The sequence below is a fragment of the Echinops telfairi genome, unplaced genomic scaffold, assembly GCF_000313985.2.
Source record: "Echinops telfairi isolate 266 unplaced genomic scaffold, ASM31398v2 ScPeMD7_7420;HRSCAF=8458, whole genome shotgun sequence".
NCBI lineage: Eukaryota > Metazoa > Chordata > Mammalia > Afrosoricida > Tenrecidae > Echinops > Echinops telfairi.
In genome coordinates, this window is record NW_022111320.1 from 42,162,481 (window position 1) to 42,189,453 (window position 26,973).

At 37.1% G+C, this 26,973-nt stretch overlaps 1 protein-coding gene across 3 annotated transcripts in view; it reads left to right on the forward strand.

Annotated features, from left to right (window-relative positions):
* The window catches only part of TBC1D5 (TBC1 domain family member 5), a 570,856-nt gene that overhangs the window by 163,718 nt on the left and 380,165 nt on the right, over positions 1 to 26,973 (forward strand). The window contains exon 4 of one of the 3 annotated variants that reach the window (XM_045297525.1): positions 19,134 to 19,242. The exons of the other annotated variants lie outside the window; for them this stretch is intronic. The gene's annotated coding sequence lies outside the window, so the exon portion shown is untranslated. The remainder of the gene's footprint in view (positions 1 to 19,133; positions 19,243 to 26,973) is intronic. 3 annotated transcript variants of the gene reach the window in all.

Below are 26,973 nucleotides of genomic sequence, written 5' to 3' on the forward strand. Positions count from 1 at the left end.
TGAGATTTTTCTTTTATTATTGTTAGATATTTGTTTGGGGGGTATGTTTTTCTGTATATGAAGTCCAGGAGAGGTAAATCTGTAGAGACAGTAACTGGACTAATGGATTCTCAGGGGTATGACAGGGAAGTTTGAGAGGTATGGGCAGCTAATAACAACTAGTGTAAGAAAGAAGAAAATGACCGACAGCTGAGGATGCAGCTGGGCAGACCCAGGCATCCACCGGCTCCAGCACCGACTGTACAGAAGGATCCACGAGTTCCGAGACTGGTCGGTTAACGCAGGACCAGCCCAGCGGAAGGGGCTTCTTTGTCCGTAACATTCTGTGTACGTCGTTTACAGAACTTGAAACTGTAATAGCCTTAACGGGAAGACCAAAAAAAAAAAGAAAGAAGAAAATGTTCTAGAACTGTAGTGATGGTACAACTCTTCTTAATATGATTGAGCTATTGTATGATATGTGCATTATATGCCAATAAAATTGTTTAAGTGAAAGAAAAGGACAAACAGTGCTCTCTGCTCCTGTAAAGATTTACAGTCTTGGAAACCCACAAGGGCAGTTCTACCCTGTTCGATAAGATTGATAGCGCTGAGCTTGGTTTTGGAAGTTTTACAAAAAAAAAACAAACAACAAAACCCACTGATATTGAGTCAATTCTGACTTAATATTGACCCTAAATAGGGTTTCTGGAGCTGTAAATCTTTACTGGAATAAAGATTTCTCACACCAAGTAGCTGGTGGGGTTGAACTGCTGACCGTGCAGTTAGCAGCCCAATGGGTATTTCTCACTATGCCCCCAGGGGTCCTTAGATAGCTGCATTAGGTACTCTTCAAATCAAAATGTTTACATCTCTTTTCCCCCTTTAAAGTCAAGTTTATCCCCACCCCCCAGTCATTCCATTTGAATGCATCATATTTTTATATTTGAGTCTTTTGGGGATGATTGCCTTATACTCCTAATTCATCAGGTACATATAAAGTGAAATTCAGAGTGTTTATAAGTATTAAACAAACAAATGAAAACCCTGGTTCTTTGCAGTTTACAGGAGGTAGTAAATATGTGGGGAGAAGAAACTGGCAGTTAAAACACTATCACCTAGTGTGGAGACCAATGTGATAAGTGAACCTTGGGAGATAGTGGGCCCCAGAGGAAGGCTACTTCAGCCAGCTTGGAGCTGTGGCTTTGCGATACTTCATAAAGCCTCCTTTGAGAAGATGAAGGCCGAGCTGTATGTGAAGTGTCCGGTGAGTGTCCCAGAAATGCCTGCAAGGGATTGCCACTAAAGATTATTTGAGGAACTGTGAGAACTTTGGGTTTACACTGATAAGATCTGAGACTGGAGACTTTACGGTTTAAATTGTGTATTAACAAGAGCCCCAATGGTGCAGTGGGTATGTGTTGGACTGCCAACCTCCAGGTTAGCAGTTGGAAACCACCAGCTGCTCCAAGAGTGTAATAACACAAAGAGTTTGGGGGTTCTTTCCTTGAAGGAAAGAAGAGCGTCAATGCAAGGCCTTGTGACCTGCTGAAGGAATTTAAACCAAGTCTAAGTGTAATCAGATTTGCATTTTATCACTTGAGTGATATGTAGCAATTAGAATTAAAGGGAGAACTCAAAGAGCCTGGATACTAGTTAGAAGATTAATGCAGAAGGACGGGAGAAATTGAGAGTCTAAATTAAGTGAGGATCAGAAGTGAGGGAGAATAGGGAATGATTAAGGAGGTAGAACTGACAGGGTTTAGCAGTTGAGTGGACTTGAGTGGACTGGTCAAGAAGGAAGTACAACTGTCTGTCTTGGGCAACTGGTTGGCTAGTGGGGCCATTCCTGGGTAGGGAATCCAAGAAGTGCAGTTTGAAAGGGAAGAGGATGCCTTCTATTTAGGCATCTTCTTGATTAAAGGTATTTAGGAGATTGTTGAATATATGAATGTCTACAAGCCCAAAGATCTGGTGTAGTAGGTGATGGAAGCTTGGCATCATTAACATAAATATTAACATTTACATCATTACCATAAATAACTAGCAATCATTAACAAAAATATGAATCATTAACATAAATACTAACATTTATTTAACAAATATTTGCTAAACATGTTTAATATTTTTCCTAGCATTGTGTTAAGCTTTAGTGAGACAAAGATCAGTAAATGTGTTTCATAGTCATGTGTGACTGTTCAAGGGTTACAGGTGGGAAATAAAGAAAGACCTTGGACAAACTCACTGCTGCTATACAGTGTGATTAAAAACGAAACAAAACTTGTTCACGAGCTGAACATGACAGTGAGTGAAGGAGGGTGTGACTCGAGACCAGTGTCAACTCATTCTCTCTAGTTCCAGCATGGCAAACTTTGGATGAGAGATTTACATATCCCTGCACATGTGGTATACATTCAGGTGCCCTGGTGGCACTGTGGGTTAGGTGTTGGAATGCTAACCACCAGGCCAGCTGCTCACGCCCACCACAGCTGTTCCTTGAGAAAGATGAGGCTGTCTGCTCCCGTACAGACCTATAGCCTCAGACATGTTCTACAGCATCGCAGTGAGTCACAGTTGACTCCATGTCTGGGAGTGTGGTTTGCTATAGCAGCTAGCAGTTGCCAATTAATTGTATTCATTGCAAGAGTTAATAAACCTTGGATGGTGTGTCTCTGAGGATGCCACAGTGGATGTTTCAGTTGGCTGAAAAAGCCAAACATGAAGAATTCCTCTTGGTCCCTTATTTCTACTGTTTTCAGCCAATTAAATGTAGAGAATGTGACTGAAATGTGAATTGGAGGCTGAAATTAAATGAAGGAAATAAAGAATTGGTGTGTCAGTGTGAATGCTTGTGTATAGAGTTAGTGAGTGAAAGCACTCGGAGAGGAATCGTATTGATAGTCATGTTTAAGATGATTAGTTCGTTTCTATGAAGTACTGACATTTTGAAATTCCATTTTCAGAATGGGGAATGCAGTTTTTGCAGCAAAAAGTGACAGTTTGTGTGTGTGTCCATGAAAATATAACTGAAGATATAATTACTTAATTTCAGTAGTATAAATTTTGCAATATAAAGTTTCCATTTTCCTTGAAGAGACATGCGCTCTTTAATGATCTGGTTAACTGATAGAAAGTTAGACATGTATAGACAAAAGTTACTTGAATTGAAACTAGTTCAGGTATAAACAACAAAGCAGTTTAAAATAAACAGAAAACACTTTTCAGTAGCTTTCCCTTTTCTGAATCAGGAGTTGCAACAAATGATCTAGGTGATTACAATCTTATCATTAAGAGCGAGGTGCTAACAAAGTCCACATGGAGGAAGCACACCAGCCCGTGTGATCCAAGATTCGTATAATCTAAATCAGAAAGAGGGAACGGTATCAGACCTTAAATTGTGAACATTCAGTTTGTAGAAGGCTATGGATAACAGTGAATCCTTAAAAGTCATTGCAGGGTCCACACATACATTAAGCCTCCGGTAAATCCCCTCTGACTATAGTCGAGGGATGTGAATAGACTTGTTATTAGACAGCATTGTAAGATGATTGTCAGATATAGTTAAGTCCAAATGTTATATTTTAGCTCCCCTTTGACTCATTTAAAAGTTACTTTATTAAAAAACAAAACAAAACACAATGGTGAAGGGGAATTAAACTTCCGATGAACTGAGAGAGTGAACAGCCTTGCTATCATGCAGACTGCATTGGCAAGTGGACTATTGAAGATAGAATTAGGTTAACATTTAACACCTTATCATCTGATCTCCCTTTGGACCCTTTTTGAAGTTGTTCCAGTTTTTAATATTTTGTACTTCCTTTTTGACTGAGTTTTTCCTCTACTTTATTGTAGTTTTGTTTATGGTATGTTTTTCTATATATCAAACCTAGGATAGGTAAATCTATAGAGATGTTAACTTGCTTAATGGTTTCTTCAGGGTGTGATAGGCGGAATTGGGGGAAATGGGAAACTAATAACGATTAGTAAAATAAAGAAGAAAATATTCTAAAATTGGCTGTGGTAACAATTGTACAACTCTTCTTGATATGAATGAACTATTGAATAGTATGATATGTGGAGTATGAGCCAATGAAACGTTTTCAAAAGTAAAACAAAACCAGAAAATTTTTGGAATTCAAGATCTACACTTTTAGTTGTGTGACTTCAGGCAAATTATCTCTGAGCCAGTTTTACCATCTTTAAAATGGGAGGAACATGTCATTGGTTGGGGAGTGTCACTGATTTTCTAGTACTTCTCAGGGCAAACATGATGTGCCTTTAAATTTTTATTTTGCAGTGAGATTAGTGGATTTCTGTCTTAATCAGTTCATCAGGAAATATATATTACATGTCAGTATTAGGTAGATTAAATTTTTAGAATATATAGTTAATAAAATTATATTTACTACTCACATGCTTACCTATGTACTAGTGTATAAGCCGAGTTTTTCAGCATATTTTTAATGCAGTTTTTGTGGTAAAATTAGGTGCCTCAGCTGATATTCGGGTCGGCTTATAATCGAGTACATACGGTATGTTCAGCAGTAGCTTCTCTATCAGTGACAATTTCTTTTTACTTTTACTGACAAAAGTCAGTCATTCTGTTTTTGCTTTGTTCTATTTAAAAGAATTAAACTTAGATTTCTGGTTTGTTTGAAGTTTGACTTAATTGCTTTTAAGAACTAGAGTCCTCTTGTTTATTTGCACTGCTTCAAATGCAGGGTGGATAAAAAATACTGAACTTTTTCTATTTATGTAAATTTATTTAAAATTAAATTCAGATTTACTACCATATGCCTAAAGGGCTAAACATAATATAGACTATTATAATCATTTATATAAATTGGTTTTAAAAACCAGTTCAATATGTTGAATCAATATGTCATGAATTTCATGTCTATATACTTGTCATCCTAGTAAATTCCATGACATGTACTTTTACAGCATACAGATTTTAAATAAAATTGAATAGACGTTTCTAGCTGGCATTATGGAAGAACTTCTGCTGTCTTCCAGTTGACTGATTTAATATCAGAAAAGAACCATGATGCTTGAATGTGAACTAGCCAGATTTTGTAAATCCATTAAGTCTTTTAGGGGAGGTTTTTCTCTCTATTAACTGATGGTCCTCTGGTTGCAATTCTTTCAGTCAGATAGAGTAATAGGAAAATAAACGTGTGTCAAAGGCTTTTGAGGATGTAAAAATGCTTGCGACTGGGGGCCGAGTGAGTGTGTGGAGAGTGATTGTAGGGTGTTGAGGAAGATGATGATGCAGTCCCTGCCCTCGGGACGTTTCAGTCTCACCCATCTGCACAAGTAGTCAGCTGTCTCTTTATTGTTAGGTTTCTTCAGACAAGTCAGCAAATAGTTTATCATCGGGCCAACTGCATAATCTGCGACGCTCGTTTTGTTACTGAGGAAACCGCACATATGAGACAGAGGCTCTCCCAGCTGCACATTTCTAGCCGTCAGTTTTTCAAAAGGATTTTCTGGCTTCCTTTCTTCATAAAAAAAAAAAAATCAAACATACATGCACATTGTCTAAAAACTCATAATGCTTAATAGATTTATGGTGAAAAACAAAATAATCGGGGATGGATGTGCTTTTTAAATGAAGACACTAGCAAAAATTAAAGATAGATTGCAAACAATTTTGGTGAAGATGCATAAGGGAGAGAGATGGAAGTTGGTCTCTGCAGTTTGTGGGAATATAAAATCGAAAGGTCTGGGAGGATTTTCTGTTTGTTTTTACTAGCACTTACCAAATTTTTATTTTGATTTACCACATCTTGATTTCCTTCCTAGAGAGATACTTAGTAAGACATATTTGAAAGGTTATTTATTGTGGCGTTGGTTGTTATAGTGAAAATTTGGGATCAATCCAAATTACTTTAGGGAGTTGGTGAAATAAATGATAATACATTAATTAATCCAGAAACCTGTAGAACTTTTTGAAAGATGATGATGAAGCTGTATGTATCAATATAGAAAGAATTCTTCCTATGATAAGAATTTTCTTTTGGAATTTTAAGTTTTAAAACAATAATCTCTGCTTTAGATTAAGTACATTTCAGCCAGAAGATTCCAGTCCTGTAAGATAGCTTTATATATGTGTGTGCCCATGGTCACTCAGAAGAAACCCTAAAGGAGCTGTACTAAAGCACACGTAGTAATAATTCAGGGTTGCCATAGATAGCTCTCAAGGGGGAAAGAATATCCTCCAGCAATGGCAATAAAAAGACTGTGGTCAAAGAAAATAATTGTGTGAACCAGTGTACAGACTAATTTCTTAAACCCAAGACTGCCCTATGCCAAGGCCCTACACATGTTACTTCTAAATTTCCCAATAATATCACATTGAGCAGCTTATATTTCTTTAGAATAAAGACTTCTCTCTAGATAACTATATTAGGCTCAGTTTTGAGGAGTCCAACTACGTTGGGGCCAAATAAACTTGTGCTTTATGTATTCAATGTTGTCGTTCGATCCCTGTGCCCCATTTGGTAGACTCATCAAGGCATAGTGTTGATCGTTACTATGAAAATGTCTCTTTTCCACAGAGAAAGAAATAAATCTTATTTCCTGTAGTGATGACCAACTTAGAGGCATATAAAATGTCAGTAGCAATTTTTCTTAACGTGTTTCATAAAGACTTAAAAAAATATGTGGGTGGGGAGGGTCATCTGGGGAAATTTCATGTTTCCTTCTGGCCTGAACAGATTTTCTTGATCAACTGAGTTCCTCTGGAAACTTTGACTGTTATAGAAGAGATTTAAATTCTTTGTAACTGTGGACTGTGATTTAAGCAGTAAAACATTATAGTTGTCACGTTAACCATGGAATAACAACAAGAAAACAGTGTGACTGAGTAATGAGGGACATTGAATTTTTTCATTGGCCTATCTAACCATTATTTTTCAAATGTTAGGAATTTCTAGGAAGTTTTCTTATATGTTTTAAGTGTAAATTTAATAATATACTAGGATCATTATAAATAACATAACCACGTATCATAAAATAGCATAATACTTGTGGTTTTTTTTTTAGTTTCTTTAAATTCTTTTTTTAAAAAAATTTTATTAGGGGCTCATATGACTCTTATCACAATCCATACATGCATCAATTATGTAAAGCACATTTGTAGGTTCATTGCCCTCATCAGTCTCAAAACATTTGCTCTCCACTTAAGCCCCCGGCATCAGGTCCTCATTTCCCCCTCTCCCTCATGAGCCCTTCATAATTTATAAATTATTATTTTGTTATATCTTGCCCTGTCCGACGTCACCCTTTCACCCACTTTTCTGTTGTCAGTCCCTCAGGAAGGAGGTCACATATAGATCCTTGTAACTGGTTCCCTCTTTCCAACCCACTCGCCCTCTACACTCACACCACTTGTTAATTTGATTGTTAACTATTTATTAATAGTATTTGGTTGGGCTGTGAAGCGAAATGGGTTCTGGTGAAATCCACATGTGCACTATCAGTGTCTATGCCATTCAGGTTTTCTTTCTGTGGGTATTTGGCAATTGGTGGCTGCAAGTCTTTATGAAATTTACAGGTAATTACCCACCTGTCAGTTAGTGATGACTGAAAAACCCGCTACTTGTGCTTTTACAGCAGATCTGTGACATTTTTAAAATTTAAAAAACACTCATATTTACATGGGTGGAGATTATTAATGCACAAGGACAATTAAATATTCTATAATTACAGAAGTAGAATGTAAGCATGAGTAAAATTTTGACAACTTGAGGAAATACTGGGAAGAAAAATTTTAAAACAAGTAATAAATTATAAAGTACATGCCCTATTATCAATAAGAAAACAAAGACTTTCTTAGAGATTATTTTATGATTTAAATTTTAATTCTTTTCTGATAAAAATGAAAGCACAAAAGATTGAATGTAAGAAGAGTTATATATTTGTCATTGGCCTTAAATGTTAAGTAAGCCGTGCTTACCATTACATGCCTTTATGTTATTATAAAAAGCTATTCATTTATTAACAAAACCTACGAGTTATGCTACTTAGGGCTTAAACAACTATTTTATATGTAAACAAGAGCAGATCTCCTAACCCCTTGAAAATGTTTTACGTATAACCAAAATATTTTAATATGTCTTACCTGCCATGTCTGCTATATGTGTGCAGCATTAAGGCAACTATTTTCAAACAGTGATACACACCGAAGAAGCAAACTTTGTTTTCTAAATTCAAAAGAGCAATGGAAAATGTTTCGTATGTTCTCACAGAATTTATTCAGGATGATTTGTTCTCATATCATCTCATTCTTTCTAAATTAAAAATGAATTAAAAAATCTAAAAGGTTCTCCTTTAATTTTTCATCTTTCCACCCTTTCTAGGACATGATTATCCGACTTGCTATGTTCTGTGAAGTGAGGAGGAGGTACAAGGAAAGGAGAATTACTATAGCATTTCAAGTCTTTGTTTTGATTCAATCGGTCAGGGATTTTCGGTTTGAATTTTATCATCTAAGAATTTTATAGCTGGATACCTTTACTGTTTGAATTTTTTGTTGGTCTTTTGTACTTACATGAATTTTACTTTGTTAAAGTAGGTATATTTTGTTTATTTAGACCGATTTCTAATTGTCTTAGAAAACATTGAAAGCTGAAGACTCGTGGTAATTTATTTTCAATGTGTAGCATTAACTGCTGTGCTGTATATACATTTTATATTTATGTCAGGAAAGGGTTGCAGAGGGGTGCTTTAGAACCACCTTTTCAGCTCTAAATAGCTATTGTGTACATATGGTAAGGTACTGCTGCTTAACAATTAGTAACTGCTTTGATGAAACTAAATTACATGTTTAAGTTCCCATCAGGAAGTCGCTTCACATATCTGTATTAATGTATTCAAGGCTGGAGAAGGAAAGTTAATTTTCCAGCTTAAATATTTAATTCAAGCTTAAAATTTAGTCTGTAATTAGAGCTCCCAAATGGCAGGAACATGGAGTATTTGTCCATTTTAATTAGATTGTTGTTTACCTATTAATTATATATCATATCTTGTCATATAGTTTTGATGGTAACAGATGGTGCTAGGAGTTAGTAAGGGTTTGAACAAAATAAGATTCCACATGATTTATTAAGTTGCACTTTATTAGTGAGTGGTCTGCTTTAGTCAGGTTATTCTCCCGAATAAGAACTGTATAACATTTCACTAATTTGGTAATAATTCTTTTGTGCACTCTGAGGAAATACTAAACATAAAAAGTCTAATGTGAGTGATTTCTATTTAGAAACAAAAGAGATTAGGTGTTTTTTTTAAGGGGCATATATTTTACCTTTTGTAATAGATTTAGGGTATTTTGCTAAAATCTTAAGTTAGAGAATCAGACTTTTATTTATTGTTAACTTGTGGATATTGGGATATGTATATATATATATATATATATATCATTTAGGTTGTGAAAAAGAATGATGATTCAGTTATTTGTTTTCATCACTGCCTATCCACTTTAACAAAAGACAAGGTTCGTTGTTTACCGAAATATGTAAGAGCAGTTTCTGATGTCTAGTGAAGTTCATCAATAGAATTTTCATATTAAAAAAGTAAATACCAACTAAAAAGAAAGGCCATAATTCTAGACTTTGTTTATGTAATATTATTAAATGCTTTTCTTTAATAATAACACATACATTTCACTTATGGACATGTATTCATACATACTTTTCCATATACTTCTATAGAGAGGATATGCAGATAAGTAAAGGGAGGGAGACAGGAATGTAAGGTGGAGGAGGGCTTATGGATTCAAGTCTACTACAGTTCGCTTGCAATTTATTTTGATCCTCAATAAAATTATTCTAAGTTGTGTTACTGTATGTTATTTCATAAAGCTTCCTTTTTAGTGAGAACAGTGGCCAGCGTTTTATGACAGAAATATAACCACGCTTGTACGAGTTTTAAGATTTGGTCTAGACAGTGATTTTCTCTGTTACTTCTTTCAGGTTTTTTTCCTCACAGATGTTGTATTGTTTTTATATTTTAATTTTCACCCACTTAATCCGTGTGTGTGTGTGTGTGAGAGAGAGAGCGCGAGCGAGCACACTTCAAAAGGTTCCTGGAAAAATGGAATGAAAAGGTACTGTACGTTCCCATGAATTTTTTGAAGTACGTGCATTTTGCTGGCATAGCTCATTCTTTAGGTGGAGCGATATTGTAACTTAGGCGTATGGTTCTTCATGTTCAAATTAGGCTGTCAGGGCGGGGGCTTTAATATGTATGAAATGTTCATATAATGAATAGAGTAAGTACTTATTTTAGATATATTACGGAATTGAGATCGTTATCACTACCCATGTATTACAGTATCTATTGAATGTGAGCAAGAAAGAACAACTAAGTGATTTTTCCCTCTTACTGATTGGGAAATTTAATGTGGCCTTAGTTTCATCTGTTTTTGTATTTTTTTTTCCCCTTTAGAATGTTGAGTGCTTAAAAACTGATCTCGTCGTATTAGAATATAGGAGATATGCTGCAGTATAGTTATAATAATTAAGGAGAATATCATAGGAGAAAAATTGGTATTTACTCAGAATATGTATAGCTTTGGCTTGAGAGTTGAAACTTTTAATAGTTCCACTGTTTTTGAAAGTATGGGATTATGTTTTATTTCTTTGGCAAAACTTATCAAGTGTAAAATTTCCTAGTTTCAACAAAAAATCTAATTCCAATTTTAAAATAGAAGTTTCAAAAGTTATTTACTCTTTGTAAAGAAGATAATGTGATTTCTTTTTTTGAATTATGTGAAGTGCACACATTGGATCGTTCTGTTTGATTGTAGTGGATGAGTAAATTCATAAAGAAGGTCTTGTTACCTGCCATTGGGTCGGTTCTGGCTCATAGCTACCCTGTGTACAACAGGACAAACACAAGCTGGTCCTGCACTGCCATCCAGAAACTTTCTTTTGTTTAATTGTTGCAGCCACTATATCAGTCCATCGAATTGAAGGCCTTCTTCTTTTTTGCCACACTTCTACTTTACCAAGTAATGTCCTTCGGGAACTGGTTTCTCCTGACAGCATGTCCAAGTAGGTGAGACAAAGTCTCATTATCTTTGCCTTTAAGGAGCATTCTGGCTGTACTTCTTCCAAGACGGATTTGTTTGTTCAAATGAATAACTACTTAGCAATTATTAAGGAAAAGAGCATGTGAAAACTGCAATGGAATTTTATAAATTAGGCTTTCTTTGAGGTTAATGTCTCCAATCTATGGCTCATCATTTTGTCCCATGAGAGAACTTTTATTTTAATTCTGTCCTCAACATGTATGATACTGGTTTCAAAGCAGATGATAGTGCTGGTTAGTTTGTGGAGTTGGTCAGGATCTCTCTCTCCTCTAAAATAGAAACCTAGGAAAAAATTTTAGGAAAATGTGGTAGGTCATTTATTTTATTATTTTTAATTAATAAATCATTTTATTGGGGGCTCTTACAACTCTATACAATCCACACATCAGTTGTATCAAACACATTTGTACACATGTTGCCATCATCATTTTCAAAACATTTTCTTTCTGCTTGAGCCCTTGGTATTAGCTCCTCTTTTTTTCCCCTCCCTCCCCAACCCTTCCACCCTCATGGACCCCTGATCAATTATAAATTATTATTATGTTCACATCTTATGCCATTCCTGTCTCCCTTCGCCCACATTTCTGTTGTTAGTTCCCCTGGCCTGGGGGGCGGGGGCGGGGGCGGGGTGTATAGGACGATCATTGTAATCGGTTACCCTTTTTTTCCCTTTCTCCACCCACCTTCCCCCTACCCTCATGGTATCACTACTCCCCTATGGTACATAATTTATTAATGAGTCTGTTACTTGATAGTCATTTGACTCAAGGTAATACACCAAGTGAAGGTACCTAGGACTTTGCACATTGGAGACACTAGAACAATGTTGCTATATGAAAGGCTAATGCAGTTTTAATCCTTACAGTGAATATGATTGTAGGAATAAGTACTAGTGGTCTATCGTGGACCATTTTAATTAATGCCTTAGATCAATATGTTTCATGAACTTTAGCTCCTTACACATACATCTTTCTAGGAACAGATCTGAAAGGGTGTTATCACATTGGGATTAAAAATAACAACCCAAAATACATTGCCATTGAGTTGATTTCCACTACCCTTATAGGACAGAGTAGAACTGCTCCATTGTTCATGCAGCTGCACTTTTTAACAGAACAGACTGCCTCATTTTTCTCCTGCAGGGAAACCAGTGAGCTTGAATTGTAACCTTTTAGTTATAGCTGAACACTCACCCACTGAGCCTCCAGGGTTTCTGACTGCGATAATAAAACTCACTAACTCATTGCTCCTACAGGACAGGGTAGAACTGCCCCTGTGGGTTTCTGAGGCTTTAACTCTTTGTGGGAGTAGAAAGCCTCATCTTCCGCTACAGCGGAAGTACCTCCAGGTTTTTAACAGTTATTTTACTAAATATTGGTCAGAAGAATGAATAATAAATAAAGTACTGACTTTAAAGAATATTGCTATGCTTTAAAAACTAGAGTTGTGTGGATATAAAGAATGCTTGTGAAGTTTTTTTAAATTTAAATTTTAAATATATTTTCCTATTGACAAAATAGCCGATGAGCTTACTGTTCATTCCAAAAATGTTTTCAAATTAATCTCTTGCTTTTTATTTATTTTGCTGATATCTATGTAACCTGTACTTTTAGTTAAGTAAAATAACAGAAATGTATAAAGTTAAAATAACATTTTTTAATCCAGTGATAACCATGGTTTCTTATTCATACATACCCTTTCAGACTCCCTCCACCTTTAAAAAATGCCTTTCATTTTTCCTCATTTTCTTTTATAAATCTTTTACAAATAAGTTCTTTCTAAAGATAAAAATCAAAACTTATGTATCCTCTGACTTCCTACTCATGGTGTGCCTATCTATAGGGCAGAGTTAGTGAGCTCCCAAGAGTCTCCCAGGCTACAATTCTTTTCGGAAGCATGAAGTCCCCTCAAACCCCCGTGGAGAGGTGGGTGGGTTAAATGACTGTCCTTGCGAACAGCACCCACTGTGCCACCAACGCTCCCCTTTGAGAAAGACACTGTCGAAATCTGTGTTCTTCACTGGCATCCCTCACATGTGGGACACTATGCAGAATGTATTTTGAGAAGCTTAGTGGACCAGTTTTCAGACTTTATGTTTGACTTCTCTCCATTTTGAAATACACCTTTGCCTTTGCTTCTGTGCATCAGTTTTCCGTTTCCTGATTCATTGTGGCATTTTCGTATTGAGTTTTCTTCAATTTGGTTTTCAGCATATTCTTCAAGTTCCAGTGCAGATTTTCCTCTTCTCACTCTAGTCCCTTGGATTGGCAAGTTCATGTTTCCTGGCCTTTGTCACCTGCTTCATGTTGATTCGCCCAAATTGAGAGCTCGAGAATGCTGACTTACTGGATGTTGCTCTGCTTGGATTTCACCATGAGAGTTGGTCACTGTAATACTCTGACATATATATACAATGTGCCTCCTTCATTCCCTCCTCCACCAATTTAGTGTTTTTTTTTTAAGTTTAGTAAATAATAGCTTTTTTACCTCCCTGTGCAACCAGAAAAATCTCCCTTGCTCATAATATCCAATCCATCACAAATTGTCTCCATAAAGGTGAAAAAGTCCTTCTTTTCATACTGATTTACCTTATTCTAAATGGTAACCTAGTAATGGATGTTTTAGACTTTTTATTAATCTGTTGCTCTATTTGTGTCTCTTTACACATATGTTACACTTTTTGGTTGTGTAGATTTAAGGTTTTTCCACTTCATATGACTATACCTTTCATATTATTCTCCCACACTCCATATGACCAACAGAATCTCGTTGCTAGACCTGCCATAATTGCTCTAAATTGATCAGCTACCTTGCACCTGTTAATTTGATCAAATGCTGTGTATGTCCTTCACATAAGTTAGGGACTTTCTTGGCTGAGCTTGCTTTTGCGCAGACGCTTTTCTCGTAGTTAGTTATGGTTTGTGTAATCAGCCCTTAGCCCTGATGGTGTCTGTCACCCTTTCTGCCCAAACAACCAAACAAGACAAACACAAAAGTAATCCAAACTGACTCATGGCTGTGTGTTGCGGATGCTTCATAGGATTGCACAGCTGTGGCTTTGTGGAAGCAGGTATTTGAACATCCACCTCTCTGATAGTATCCAGTGCTCTACTGTTGGTGCTCCTGGAGAGCATATCATTCAATAAATAGTTACTGAACTCTGAAGATTTTTTGGTAGATAGTAAGCTCTTTTAAAGTCATGTTCTTGTTTTATGATTTTGATTTTAAAAACCTTCAGTGGACTTTTTGGGCTCATAATAAATAATAATCATAATAAATCATAATTTTGTCATCTTTGTACATCTCACCTGGTTCACTTGACTGTAAGGTTGGCTACGTTTTCTTTGACAGTGTTGACTAAAAGGATCAATAGTCATTTATAAAAGATTTCTTAAAATATTTCCATTCTATATGTTAGATTAGGTAACTGGTGTGGTGGATAACAAAAATCTTTGATTAAATTTTTAATAACTTCTAAAATTATTGTTTTATAATGTTTAGGTTCTTTATAGCTTATTGGTTCAGTTGTACAATTTTTAAAAAGAATACTCTCCAAAAATATTTAGGAAAGATTTAGTTGTTCAAAGTTGTTACGCAAATTCAACATACTATTCTTTTGTTATACCCCTGTGTTTTAAGAACTTTATTAGAAATCTGAAATTCCATTCCTTTTCTTGTTCTAAGCATCACTTGTTGTCTTTTCTTTTATCCTTGGTCAACTAGAGTTCAATCTAGTTTGTTGAATTTTTCTTTTCAGACAAGGAAAGAATAAATTTTGTTACATGCTTGCTTCCTTCTTGCTATGAGTCAAAATTGACTCAATGGCAGTAAATTTGATTTTTTGCTAATTTATTTTGCTTATGATTGTCTTGATATGAGTGCTAACATATATTTTTGGTGGTTAATTTGGACCGTTTTTACATATAGATAGATATTGATTAAATGAACTTGTGTTTTAGTCTTTTTAATATAAAAGGTAGCCTGGGGCAGTGCAGATTGCCTACCGTTAGTACACTAACTAGGCTGCTAACCAAAAGGCTGGAGATTTGAGTCTACCCAACGGTATCTTGAAAGATAAAGAAGTCTGGCAATCTACTTCCCCCAAAATGAGTTCATGAAACCCTTCTGTGTCACCATAGTAGACACAGAGTAGAACCACACGTTGCACTCTGACATAAGTCGTGTCACCATAAGGCATAATCAGATGGCCACTGGTCTGTAAAAGGAGAGAATACAAATAGAAAACACCAGCAAATATATATCCTGGTGAATTATAACAGGAAAATGCTTGGAGCTATCACTAAGATCTAGAAACAGAATCTTTCCTGTCATGACAGGTTTTATGTGCCCCCCACCCCCACCCCCCAGTGTAACTGGTACCCTAAGTCTTAGAGTAGGCGCTGACTTGGGTTTCTTTTCTTTGCTGTTGTGTTTCATCCATGTTGTGTTCATCCTTAGTAGTTTGTTGCTTGCGTTGCTGAGTAGATTTCTACTCATATGTTATCTGACTCCATGTGACACACATGTTACCTGAACCCACGTGACCCCTATCCCCTAGGGTTTTCTAGGGTGCGGTCTTTACTGGCACGGATTTTGGGGTCTTTTCTTGCCTGTTTGAACAGGCTATTGTGCCACCAGGGTGTCTGCCTACCTATTTAACTTTGCTGATGTTTGAAAAAATAGTTTTCTTTTTTAAGTCTTTCTCAATATGTAGGTTCTCCATCTTTACAAGTGATTAACTGAAGAACATGGGTTGTTTGCGTACTGTAGCAGAGTTCTTTACAGGCAGGGTTTTATTGATACCATCGCCCTTATATACTTGCACATTTTATTCCATAGTTTATCCAAATTGGCAATTAGAGTCAGAGTTTATTTGGATTTAGACTTACTCTTTTAGGCAAGACTGTAGGTGGTGGTGTCTCCTTTCATTAGGAACCATGAGATATCTGGTTTCCTTTCTTTTTAATGTCGGTAGCTGGTCATATTAAAAAACCTCCATTTCAATAACTCATTACTTCATTTTGATTTGCTACATAGTATTTTGTTAAAAGAGCTATTAGAATGAAGTTTACTTACATTTCTGAGTTTGTTTGATGGTGTTTCTGGCATTAAAACATTCTAGATTTTCATGGTCAGAATGTAGACTATACGATTTTGCAGTGTATTAAGATTATCTTTGTGTTCTCTTCTATAGACATATCTATAATTTTTTAATGGCACATATAAAGAATGTCTATTTTTATCTTTTGCTTATGATATAAATGTTTTACATGGCTATTAAATATTCAGTAAAGCATATTAAATTGATTTCTCAAATAACCTGTGCTTTTATTTATGTATCTGTACTTGATGAAGTTTATTATGAGAGGTGACTTGCATTTTAGAAAGGTTACTCTCATAGCAGTCTTAGAAGAAGCCCTTGTGGTATAGGGGCTCCGCGTTGGGCTGAGATCTGCATGGTTGCCTTTCTACTCCTGTAAACAGTTAGTCTTGGGGGTCCCTGTGAGTCAGCATGGCCTCGAGGGCAGTGAGTGAGTCTTCCACTGGAGGCACAGCCACCACTGGAGGCATGAAGATGGAAGCTTTCTAAATGTGAACTGATAGCGCTTTGAACTAAGTTGTTAAGGATATAAAGTCGAAGATAGATCTTAAAATGTTTAGGGAGTAGATGTGGAAGATCAAGGAGGCCAGAGAATCTGGTGTCTATTAAGGGAAGAGAGTGCATGATGGTGTGATCCAGTAACTCGTTACATTTTTAGTCGGTTTGTGGACCATACCCTTTATTATTATTATGCTAAAACATATATAAAATAAAATGGCCACTGTAATAATTTTTAACTATACCATTTAACTATACAGTTCAGTCCATTAATTACATTTACGGGAGTGTGCAACAAGATTTTATTTCCAAAACCCTTGCATTGCTTTACACAGAAATTCTATACCAATTAAGCAGTAACTCCTTGTTTCTCCTCCCTCTTCCTGTGAATCTATTTTTGTCTCCCAGAATGTGCCTGTTGTGGATCTTTCATCTGAGTGGGGTCATAATGCGCTTCTCCTTTCACGATGGCACACTCTTTTCAAACTTCATCCATGTCGTAGCATGTATCACAGTTGCATCTGGCCTCGTGGTTGAATAATAGTTCATCATATGTTTACCACCTTTTGGGAGCCCTGGTGGGCTGCGAACTGAAAGATCAGCAGTTTGAAACTACCACTTGATCCTCACGAGAAAGACAAAGCTTTCTATGCTTGAAAAGAGTTACAGATTTGGAGACCCACAGAAGCAGCTCTACCCTGCCCTCCAAGGTTGCTAGTCAGTCAGAATACAGTCAGTGGCAGTGCATTTGCTTTGGGTTTCGTACCACATTTCTTTCCTATCCATATGTGGGTCATTCAGATTGTTTCCACCATTTGTTTGTTGTGAACCATGCTGTCATGAACATTGATATACAAGTGTCTTTGGGGGTCTCTACTTTTAATTCTTCGGGGTATATGCCTGTGAGTGGAATTGCTAAGCTATATGGTAGTTCTGGGCTTAGCTTTTAAGGAACTGCAACAGTTTTTGAGCAGTTGTATATTCCCAACAGGAATGTCCAAGGAATCCATTTTCCCCACACCCTTGTCAACATTTAATATTTTCTCTATTTTTTTGCCCTAACAGTCATCCTAGTGGATTTGAGGTATTATTGTAGCTGTGATTTGCACTTTCCTAGTGACTTACTCTGATGAGCATCATTTTCCGTACTTATTAACTATTTGCTTATTAGATTTTCCAAGAAGTAATCGATTCACATTCTTGTCCATTCACTGTGTTTTGCATGTGTGCAAGTGGTAGTGGTGGTGTTGAATTGTAATAGTTCTCTTGCATTTTGTATTGCAAATCTTTATCAGATGTGTGCTTTGAAAATATTTTGTCCCGATCTGCGTATTTTCCTTCTTTGTCATGCCATTTACTACACAGCTGATTTTAATTTCGATGAATTCTGATTTATTATTTTATTGTTGTTACTTGTGCTTTTGGTGACTTGTTTTAAGAAACTATTAATATAAGTTCAAGAATATTTGCCTTGTGTTTCAATCTAAGAATTTTATAGTTTGGATTGGGTGCATTTTTAAGTGGTTCAAGAGTCCAGCAGTATTATTTTACATATGGAAATGCAGTTTCCCAAACATTGTTGAAAAGACTACTCTTCATTTTGAAGGTCCTGATGCCCTAGTCAAAAATAAACTGGTCATAGTTGTGATGATTTATATGTGGACTCTTAGCTGTATGTTTAACATTTCTATCCTTATATCAGGCCACAGTGTTCTCATCAGTGTAACTTTGTAGTAAGTTTTGAGATGAAATCTGAGTGGTTCAACTTACTTTTGTTTTTAAAGATCAGTTTGAGTCATTTGAAATTTCAGATGATTTTAAAGATCGGTTTGCTGTTGCTCAGAAAAGTTCCCAAGACAACAAACAAAAACTGTTTGGCTTTGATAAGAATCACTTGAAATCTGTAGTTTGCTCTGGATAGCATTATCATATTAGCAATATCAAGTCTTCAAATCCATGAACATGTCTACTTATTTAGATCTTTTACTTCATGTAAAAAGTTTTGTAGTTTTCTGTGTACAGATTTTGTGCCACCTTCTTTAAATTTATCAATAATATTTTATTCTTATTGATGATACTGTAAATGGAATTATTTTCTTAATTTCCTTCTCAGGATTTTCTGTTACTAGTATATAAGCAGATACACAACTGATTTTTGTATATCCATTTTGTGTCTGACAAATTTCTCTGTTTAAAAATCGATCTGTTGTGAATTGGGTGATGTTTACAGAGCAGTCATCCATTGACAGCTCATACACATTTTGTCTCACGTCGCACTGATGCAGTCTCTCTACAGGGCACCATTGCCCATCGCACCTTCTCTGCTTCCCTCACCTATTCCCCTTCCTTTCCTAACCCTTTTCCCCTGAATTTTGTCCTTGCTCAAATACTGCTTTTTTTGATCCCAGGTAGTTGCTTATTCTAAGGAAAGATACCTCCTTGTTGTTGTTCAACTTACAGATTAGATGTTATTTGACTGAAAATTGAACCACCATGATGAGTCCATTCCAGGCGTAAAGGGTGACTGAGGGCCATAATTTCAAATATTCCACCCCTTTTCATATGACCGGTAAGCTTGTCATTTTTCATTTTTAGTCTCCTTCTACGCCTCCCAGTCTGTGTAGGAATTTTACATGTGATCCCTTTCAGAGCTATTAGTAATGGTAGCTAGGCCCCATCTAATTCTGGTCGTGAGGTAATGGAGGCTGAGGTACACATACGCCTTTCGTTTTTTGAACTATTAATTTTATGGGTCTTTGATTTTCTTCACTCTTTTTTTTTTGGCCTGGAGAGAGAGAAAACCGTTACACCTTAGGTGGATTGACCTAGGTGTCTGCCAAGACTATAATCTTGAGCCCCAGCCCCAGTGACTTATTCTCAAAAGGTTTTATATTTACTTTCTGTATGCTCTACTATAATCATAAGTATACTTGCAGCATATGTAAATACATATATAGAATGGCCACTGTCAAACCTATATATGTTCCTGAGTATTATCTTCTTACAACTTTTCTGAATTAGTTTTTCACTTTTTTTCCAGACTCCTGTGTGTGTGTGTGTGTGTGTGTGTGTGTGTGTGTGTGTGTGTGTATTCTTTAGACTAGTGTTTTCCAAAGTGATGATAGCACCTCCCTGTGGGGGTTGGGGGTGCTGGAATGATCCAGGGGAGCTGCAAAAACAGATACCTACCCTTTATCCTGGTTTATGGGACATAGTATAAAAGGTTTTAATTGCCACTGAGGTGCTGAGTAATTTTTTTTTCCTTAAAAGGGGCAGTAGGCCAAAGATGTTTGGGAACATGTCCTTGGAGTGTTCTCTATAGAAGATTTTGTCATCTGTGAAAAGGGATTACTTTTGCTTCTTCCTTTGCAATTTGAATGCATTTTATTTTTCTTGCCTAATATCTCTAGCTAGAATTTCCAGTACTTTGTTGAATAAAAGTAGTTGGACACATATACTCCTTTTGTTCCCGAGCTTCAGGAAAGGCCCTCCATTGTTGCTGATTGAGAATGATGAAGTGGTGGTGGGTGGAGACCGAAGAGTTGGTTCTGGCTCACAGCAGCCATATGCACCATGGAATGGAAATCCTACTCAGCCCTGCCCCAGCCTCACAGTTGTTCTTACGTTTGAGCCCATTGTTGCAGCTGCCACTGTGTCAATCTGTCTTGTTGAGGGCTCCTCTGTTTCGCTGCCCTTCTACTTTACCAACCATGATGTCCTTCTGCAGGGACTGGTCTCTGCTGATAACATGTTTGCAGTACTTGAGACAAAATCTCTCCAACCTTGCTTCTCAGGAGCACTCTGGCTGTACTTTTCAGGAAGGACAGATTTGTTTTTTCTTCTGGGAGTCCGTGGTAACTTTTAATATTCTTGACGAGCACCACAATTCAAATGCTTGGACTTTTCTTTGGTTTTCTTGATTCATTGTCCAACTTTGCATAGGAGCCAACTGAAAATACCTTGGCTTGAGTCAGGCTCACCTTAGTCCTTAGGTAACATCCTTGCTTTCCAACACTTCAAAGAAGTCTTATGCAGCCAATTTACCCAATGCAATGTGTCATTTGATCTCGTGACTTCTTGCCTCCATGAGCATTGATTGTGGATCTAAACTAGACAAAATCCTTGACAACTTCAATCTTTTCTCCACTTGTGATGTTACTTATTGGTCTGTTGTGAGAAATTTTGTTTACATTACATTGAGTTGCAATCCATACTGAAGACTATAATCCTTGATCATCAGCAGGTGCTTCAAGTTCTCTTTTTTAGCAAGCAAGGTTGTGTTATCTACATATTGCAGGTTGTTATTAAGCCTTCCTCCAATCTTGATGCCTCATCCTTCTTCAAAGAAGCCAGCTTCTGTGACTACTCATGCATCATACAGATTGAATAAATATGATGAGAGGATGCTACCCTGATGCTGTGGGCTCTTCATTTGGCCTCATTTTGATTTATGAAAACCCTTCCCTTCTATTTCTCTTCTGTTGAGTGTTTGGAATCCTAAAATGGTTTTTTCAAATGCCTTTTCTGTGTCAGTTGAAGTAGATGATAATGTATTTTTTTCTTCCTTCATTCTATTCATATGATATTTTACATTGATCAGTATTGAAGTTGGATCACCCTATAATTCCTGGGATAAGTCGCACTTGGTCTTGTTAAGTAACATGCTTTTAATATGCTGCTAAATTAGTTTGTGAGTGTTGTTAAGAATGTTTACATCTGTATTTATCAAGAATATTTTACCATTTGTTATTGTATGACGTGTAAACCAAACCTAGTGTTTACAATTATAAGTGGACGAAACAAATCAAAAGAGGAGTAATATTATGATACAGGAAAATCAGTACCTTTTCTTAAGTACTGTCCTGATTGTCTTAGCCATAATTACTGTCAACTTTTCATTGAAGGTGACCATTTTATAATGTACAGGCGTTGAGTCTGTTTCTCCACGAACCTCACATGGAATTTACATCAAGAAATTGATAGTTAAAATCATTCTGAAACCAAATCCTTTCAGGTTTTAGGACAGAATTGTGGTTTTGTTTAAGGTTCGATTTTAGTTGACCTTCTTTTCTTATAAAGCCATAATTTGTTGATTTGTTTAGGCACCATAAATTAGATTATATATCCCTCGAGGGAATTCACCAGAGGCTTAATTCATGTGGGGACCCTTTGAATGTATTTTGGGCTTCCACTATTTTCTATAGGCTACTGCAAACAGGTAGCCTATATATGTGAACATTACATTGTTCACAATATAAGGATACCATTTCCTCTTTCAGATTAGGGTCTTATCATTTACAGTCCTTGGATCTCACCGGCTGATTGCTTCTTCCATGTGGACTTAGTTGATCACATAAGTGGTGGTTTGTGTGAAGATAAGTCTTTGAGACACCAGGCATTATTCTGACAGTCAGGCACCATCTGGTTGGAAGGAGACATTTTAGACTGTACGCTTTATAATAGTGAAAAAATGAAATTTGCATTGACTTTTCTTAGGCCTTGTATTTTCCTTCAGGTGTTTCCCCATTTCTTAAGTGCTCCTTCAGAGTCTTTAGTCTTTCTATTATTTTTTATATTCAGCAAATAAATGCTAGGGTCAGTGGTGTGTAATTCATTTCTGTATGTAAACTTATATAAAGGACAGTTAATAAAGGTGTCTTCTACCTCTTAAGGATTTTTATTGTCTCAAACAGTCATTTGTGAGATGTGTTGCTATGTAGTTTGTTAATAAAAATAACTAAATTAATACATTGAGAAAATTAGTTGCTTTTTAAAATATTACTTATTAATTATAATAACTGCACAGGCCTTAGAGACAATGATATGGAGGCATTTGGAAATGAGACATGCCATGACTCAACTCTATACTGATATAGTGTAGAGCAGCAGTTCTCACTCGGCCTGTGAGGGGTCTCCCAGTTCAAAACAGTAGTAAAATGACAGTGATGAAGTAGCAATGAAAATAATCTTATGGTTGGGGAGTCACCAGAACACGAGGAACTGTATGAAAGGGTGGCGGCATTAGGAAGGTTGCAAACCACTAGTGTAGACAGAGGAGAAACATTAGGAAGGTTGCAAACCACTAGTGTAGACAGAGGAGAAACAGGTGTGGCCGGTAGACTCATCATGGTAGGCAATAGGGAGAGCCTGGCTGGATAATGTTTTAGGGTACAAAAGATCTCAAATATAATTTAAGGAGAACAATTATTAATCATTAAAAAGACAAAGACCAGACAAAGATGTACCATCCACCTGAGGGAGACCATCAGACAAGGTTAAAGGAGTTCCTTGTCAAAGAATGGGCTCTTGAAATAGTAAACAGTAGACTTTGGATAGGATTACTTATATTAATGCTATCCTCTTTTTAGTGACCTTACTTGTTATCAAATCTTGTTTTTTACAATCTTTTCTCACTAATTATATTTAGAGAAGAGGGATCCGACTCCATAGGTCTTCATGCTATAAAATAAAGGAGCACAGGAGGCCCATGGTTCAAACCCACCTGCTGCTCTGTTGGAAAAAGTTGATACTATCTGCTCTCCTAAAGATTTCAAACCTCAGAAACTCTCTATAGGATCGCATATATTTCAGACCACCTCCAGGGAAGGCAGAACTATGTAAACAAGTCAGTATTCCTTGAAGAAAACATGTGGGTATTTGTGTTAGGCAGGGTGCTCTAGAGAAACAAAACAAGGACACTTCTGATTATTTATGTATAAAAGGATGGATTTATATTGCGAGAAGCAATATAATGGCTAATTAGTCCACACAGCAGTACAGAGGGCTCAATTCAACTCACTTTTGTGGAACAGGTTCAGTAATATACTGAAGGTCCTTCAACTCACAGTAGGCTGTGGTTCGAAGGTAAGGAAGCAAACCTTGAAGTCTGCCTTCAGGCAAGACAGGCAGACAGGGGTCTCAAGCTTTAGCTATGTACAAACGGTGCAACATGATCCACCAGCAGTGTGGCAAAGCAAGTGTCGAAGGAGCCTCAAGCTCTAATGATGCATGGCATGGCGACATGATCAGCCCACAGATAGTGTAGCACATGGTTGAAGCAAAGGACTAGCTCAAACAGCAACATGCTGGTCCAATCACCAGGGGAAAAAAGAGATGGGAGGCTGGACTCAGACAGCATTTATCTTGGTCAGCCTCCAATCAAGCTGATTAAACTCTTCCCCCATGTTTCTACGGAGGCCTACTTGGCACCATAAACCTAACTATCACAGTAGTCACAGTGTTGTTTAAAGACTACATATAGCTTCACAAGTCAAATCAAATTTTGTTGCTAAATGAGTTTGTGTCAAAGTCTGGTAATTACTTTGGATTGTCAGAGATTTGTGCAAGTAATACATGTTTGCGTGTTGATATAAATTGTCGGAACAACTTCTTAATGTATTTTAATTATCAAAAGGATGCATTTTTAGTTTTGTTAAATATTGCTAAACTCCCCTTGTTAGCGGTTATGCCATTTCCGTTCCAGTCAGTCTTGTGTGGAGAGCATTGTGTAGTCTTTCCTGTATAGTCTGAGAACTAGCCTGTATTCCCACGCTTTGGGGGTTTTGCCAGTCTTATAAGTGAAAATTAGAATATCCTGGCAGCCTTAGAAGGGACAGTTTTCAAGATGAAGAATGTCAGTTCTGAAAGCCTTCTACATGTTGAAACTGTTGTAGTACTGAGGCCTTCAACTCTGCAGTCTATTAAGTCAGAGTTGGGATCACTGCTTATCTTCCTATGGAGTCAGTGAACGTAGACCAATAACAAACTTCTGAGCCGATTTCCTTTAGTCTTTTTATGACCTATGGGACAAATAGTGCCCACCTACATTTTCCTCTTCTGGAGCTGGTTGGGGAAAGTGCCTCTTCCCTACTGACAGTGCGTGCCGCCCTCAGGAGTATACCTGTTTAACTGTTTAAAATGGAAGAAATAAGCTGGTGCCACAATTTACTGTTTCAGGGGGTGTTCGATGGCATGTATCCTGGAGGAGTGAATTTGCAATATTTTGTCCTTTTTACTAGGAGATACCTTGTTATCTATATTTCCAGATTCCTTTGCATTATGTAGAAGTTGCCTTTATCATGATGATTGTGTTCATATGAGTACTGTATTATCAGGCCTCTAAGTTGTGTTTTTCACTGTAGTGGGCTCCTATGCTGCTGTGATACTGGAAGAAATACTACCTATATTTCAGAAGGTTTCCTTGGAACTGTCAGACTAAGAACAGACTACAAAGAAGCCACTTCTGAGGCATTAACAGTGAAGAACATTTATGAATAGCAGTGAAACATTGTCAGATTATACTGGAAGCTGAGATTCTCAGATTGCACAGCTCTGAGAACAGAACTGGGGAATTGCTGTCTCCTTAAAGTAGAGAAAAGCTTTTGGGACCTTCATTTGCTTGATGGGGCAGGACTCAAAATTAGAACAGCTGCAAACATCTGTTGATAACCAGAACTTGGAAGGTGCCAAGTATGAATTTAGTAAAACTGGAAATCATTAAAAATGAGATGAAACCCATAAACAAGGATGTCCTAGGCATTTGTGAACTGAAATAGACTGTGCCTGGGCACTTGGAATCGGAAACATGACAGGGTTTACTGTGTTGGGCGTGGGAAATTCTAGAGGCCTGGCATCACATACATTATTACAGAGGGCATTTCAAGATTTGTCTTGAATTACAATGCTGTCTGTGGATATCTATAATATAGTCAGTACAAGTATTATTCAGATCTATGCACCAGTCGCTAAAGCTGGTGATGAAGAAATTGATTACGTAATTCCACCAGCCTCTTTGGTCTGAAGATAACAAAATGTACAGTGATCTGCTGATAATTGGAAACAAAGAAGCAAGGGACAGTTGTTGCAAAGTATGACCTTGATGATAGAAATAAAGTTGGAAATTTAATGGTAAAATTTTGCAAGGCAAACTATTTCATTGCAGAATTGACTCCGTCTGTGGGAAGAGATGATGGAGAAGCTCGGTGTAATCCAGAGCACTGGATTGTGCTCATGCAGAACTTGTACTTAGATCAAGAAGCAGTCGTTCAGACAGAACAAGCGAACACTGCATGGTTTAAAATCAGGAAAGGTGTGTGTCTCGATTGTATCCTTTCCCTTCACTCATTCACACTGTATGCTGTGCAAATAGTCTGAGGAGTTGCACTTGGTGAGGAGCATGGTTTGGAGAAAGGCGTATTAACCACTGCAGTACAAGTCCTCTTTAGAGTGTTGAAGAAGCGAGGCAGTCACCTCGAGTCTTCAGGTGCACCGGACCCACGCCCACGGCTGCCTCATATCCCTGTGACCGTTGCACCAGGAACACGGAAGACTGAAGAAGAACCAATTCATTTGAATTTTGGTGCTGGCAGAGATTATTGAAGGCACCGTGGATACTCAAAAGGATAGACAAATATGCTTGGAAGAAGTAAAGCCAGAATGTTCCTTAAAAGGGAGGACGGTGAGCCTTCATCCCATGTACTTTGGATATGTTATCAGGAGAAAATGGGTCTTGGGAAAGGGACATCATGCTTGAGCTAGCAGAAGGGCAGTGGGAAAGAGGAACACACTCAAGGAGATAGATCGACACAGTAGCTGCAGCAATTGAATTAAACATAACAGTCCTTTGGAGAATGGTGCAGGATTGGGCAGTGTCTTGTGCTGTAGTGCATATGGATACAGTGAGTCGCAAACTACTTGATGGCACTTAATTATAACAACAAATTGTATGCGCCTCTCAAGGAACAGAGGATATAGTACACACTTAAAACCTTACCCATGCCAGCATCCAGAGACACATTGTGTTCCACATAATTTTATCCCCAGAGTTCACAGTAACAAGTGTATCCCACATAATCATACCCCTAAACTCCAGAGGAATGTATGTGCACACAATAGGCCCCCAAATCCATAATACAATTTCTAAAATGCTCCTTGATTCCGCTTACTCTCTATCAATGAGAACACATGGCAGCAACATAAAATTCATTGCAGAAAATAACTGGGTCATGGAAGGGTTAAATTAGGGCAGTAGTAGAATGGTGTGTTGCAGTTGGGATATGATTTAAATGAGAAATTTTACCTTAAATTGCTAGCTCAGTAACTGGCTTATTATGTACTCAATATATATTGCCCATTAACAATGGTAGAAAATAGTGAAATGACGATTCAGAAAGATGGAACATGAGCTTTTTTAGTGAGATTGTGCAAATTAATAGTCTGAATACTTTTCTTGGTGTCTATGAAAACCAATGACAAACCCACTGCTGTAGCGTCAGTTCGGACTCCACCCTTAAGGACAGGG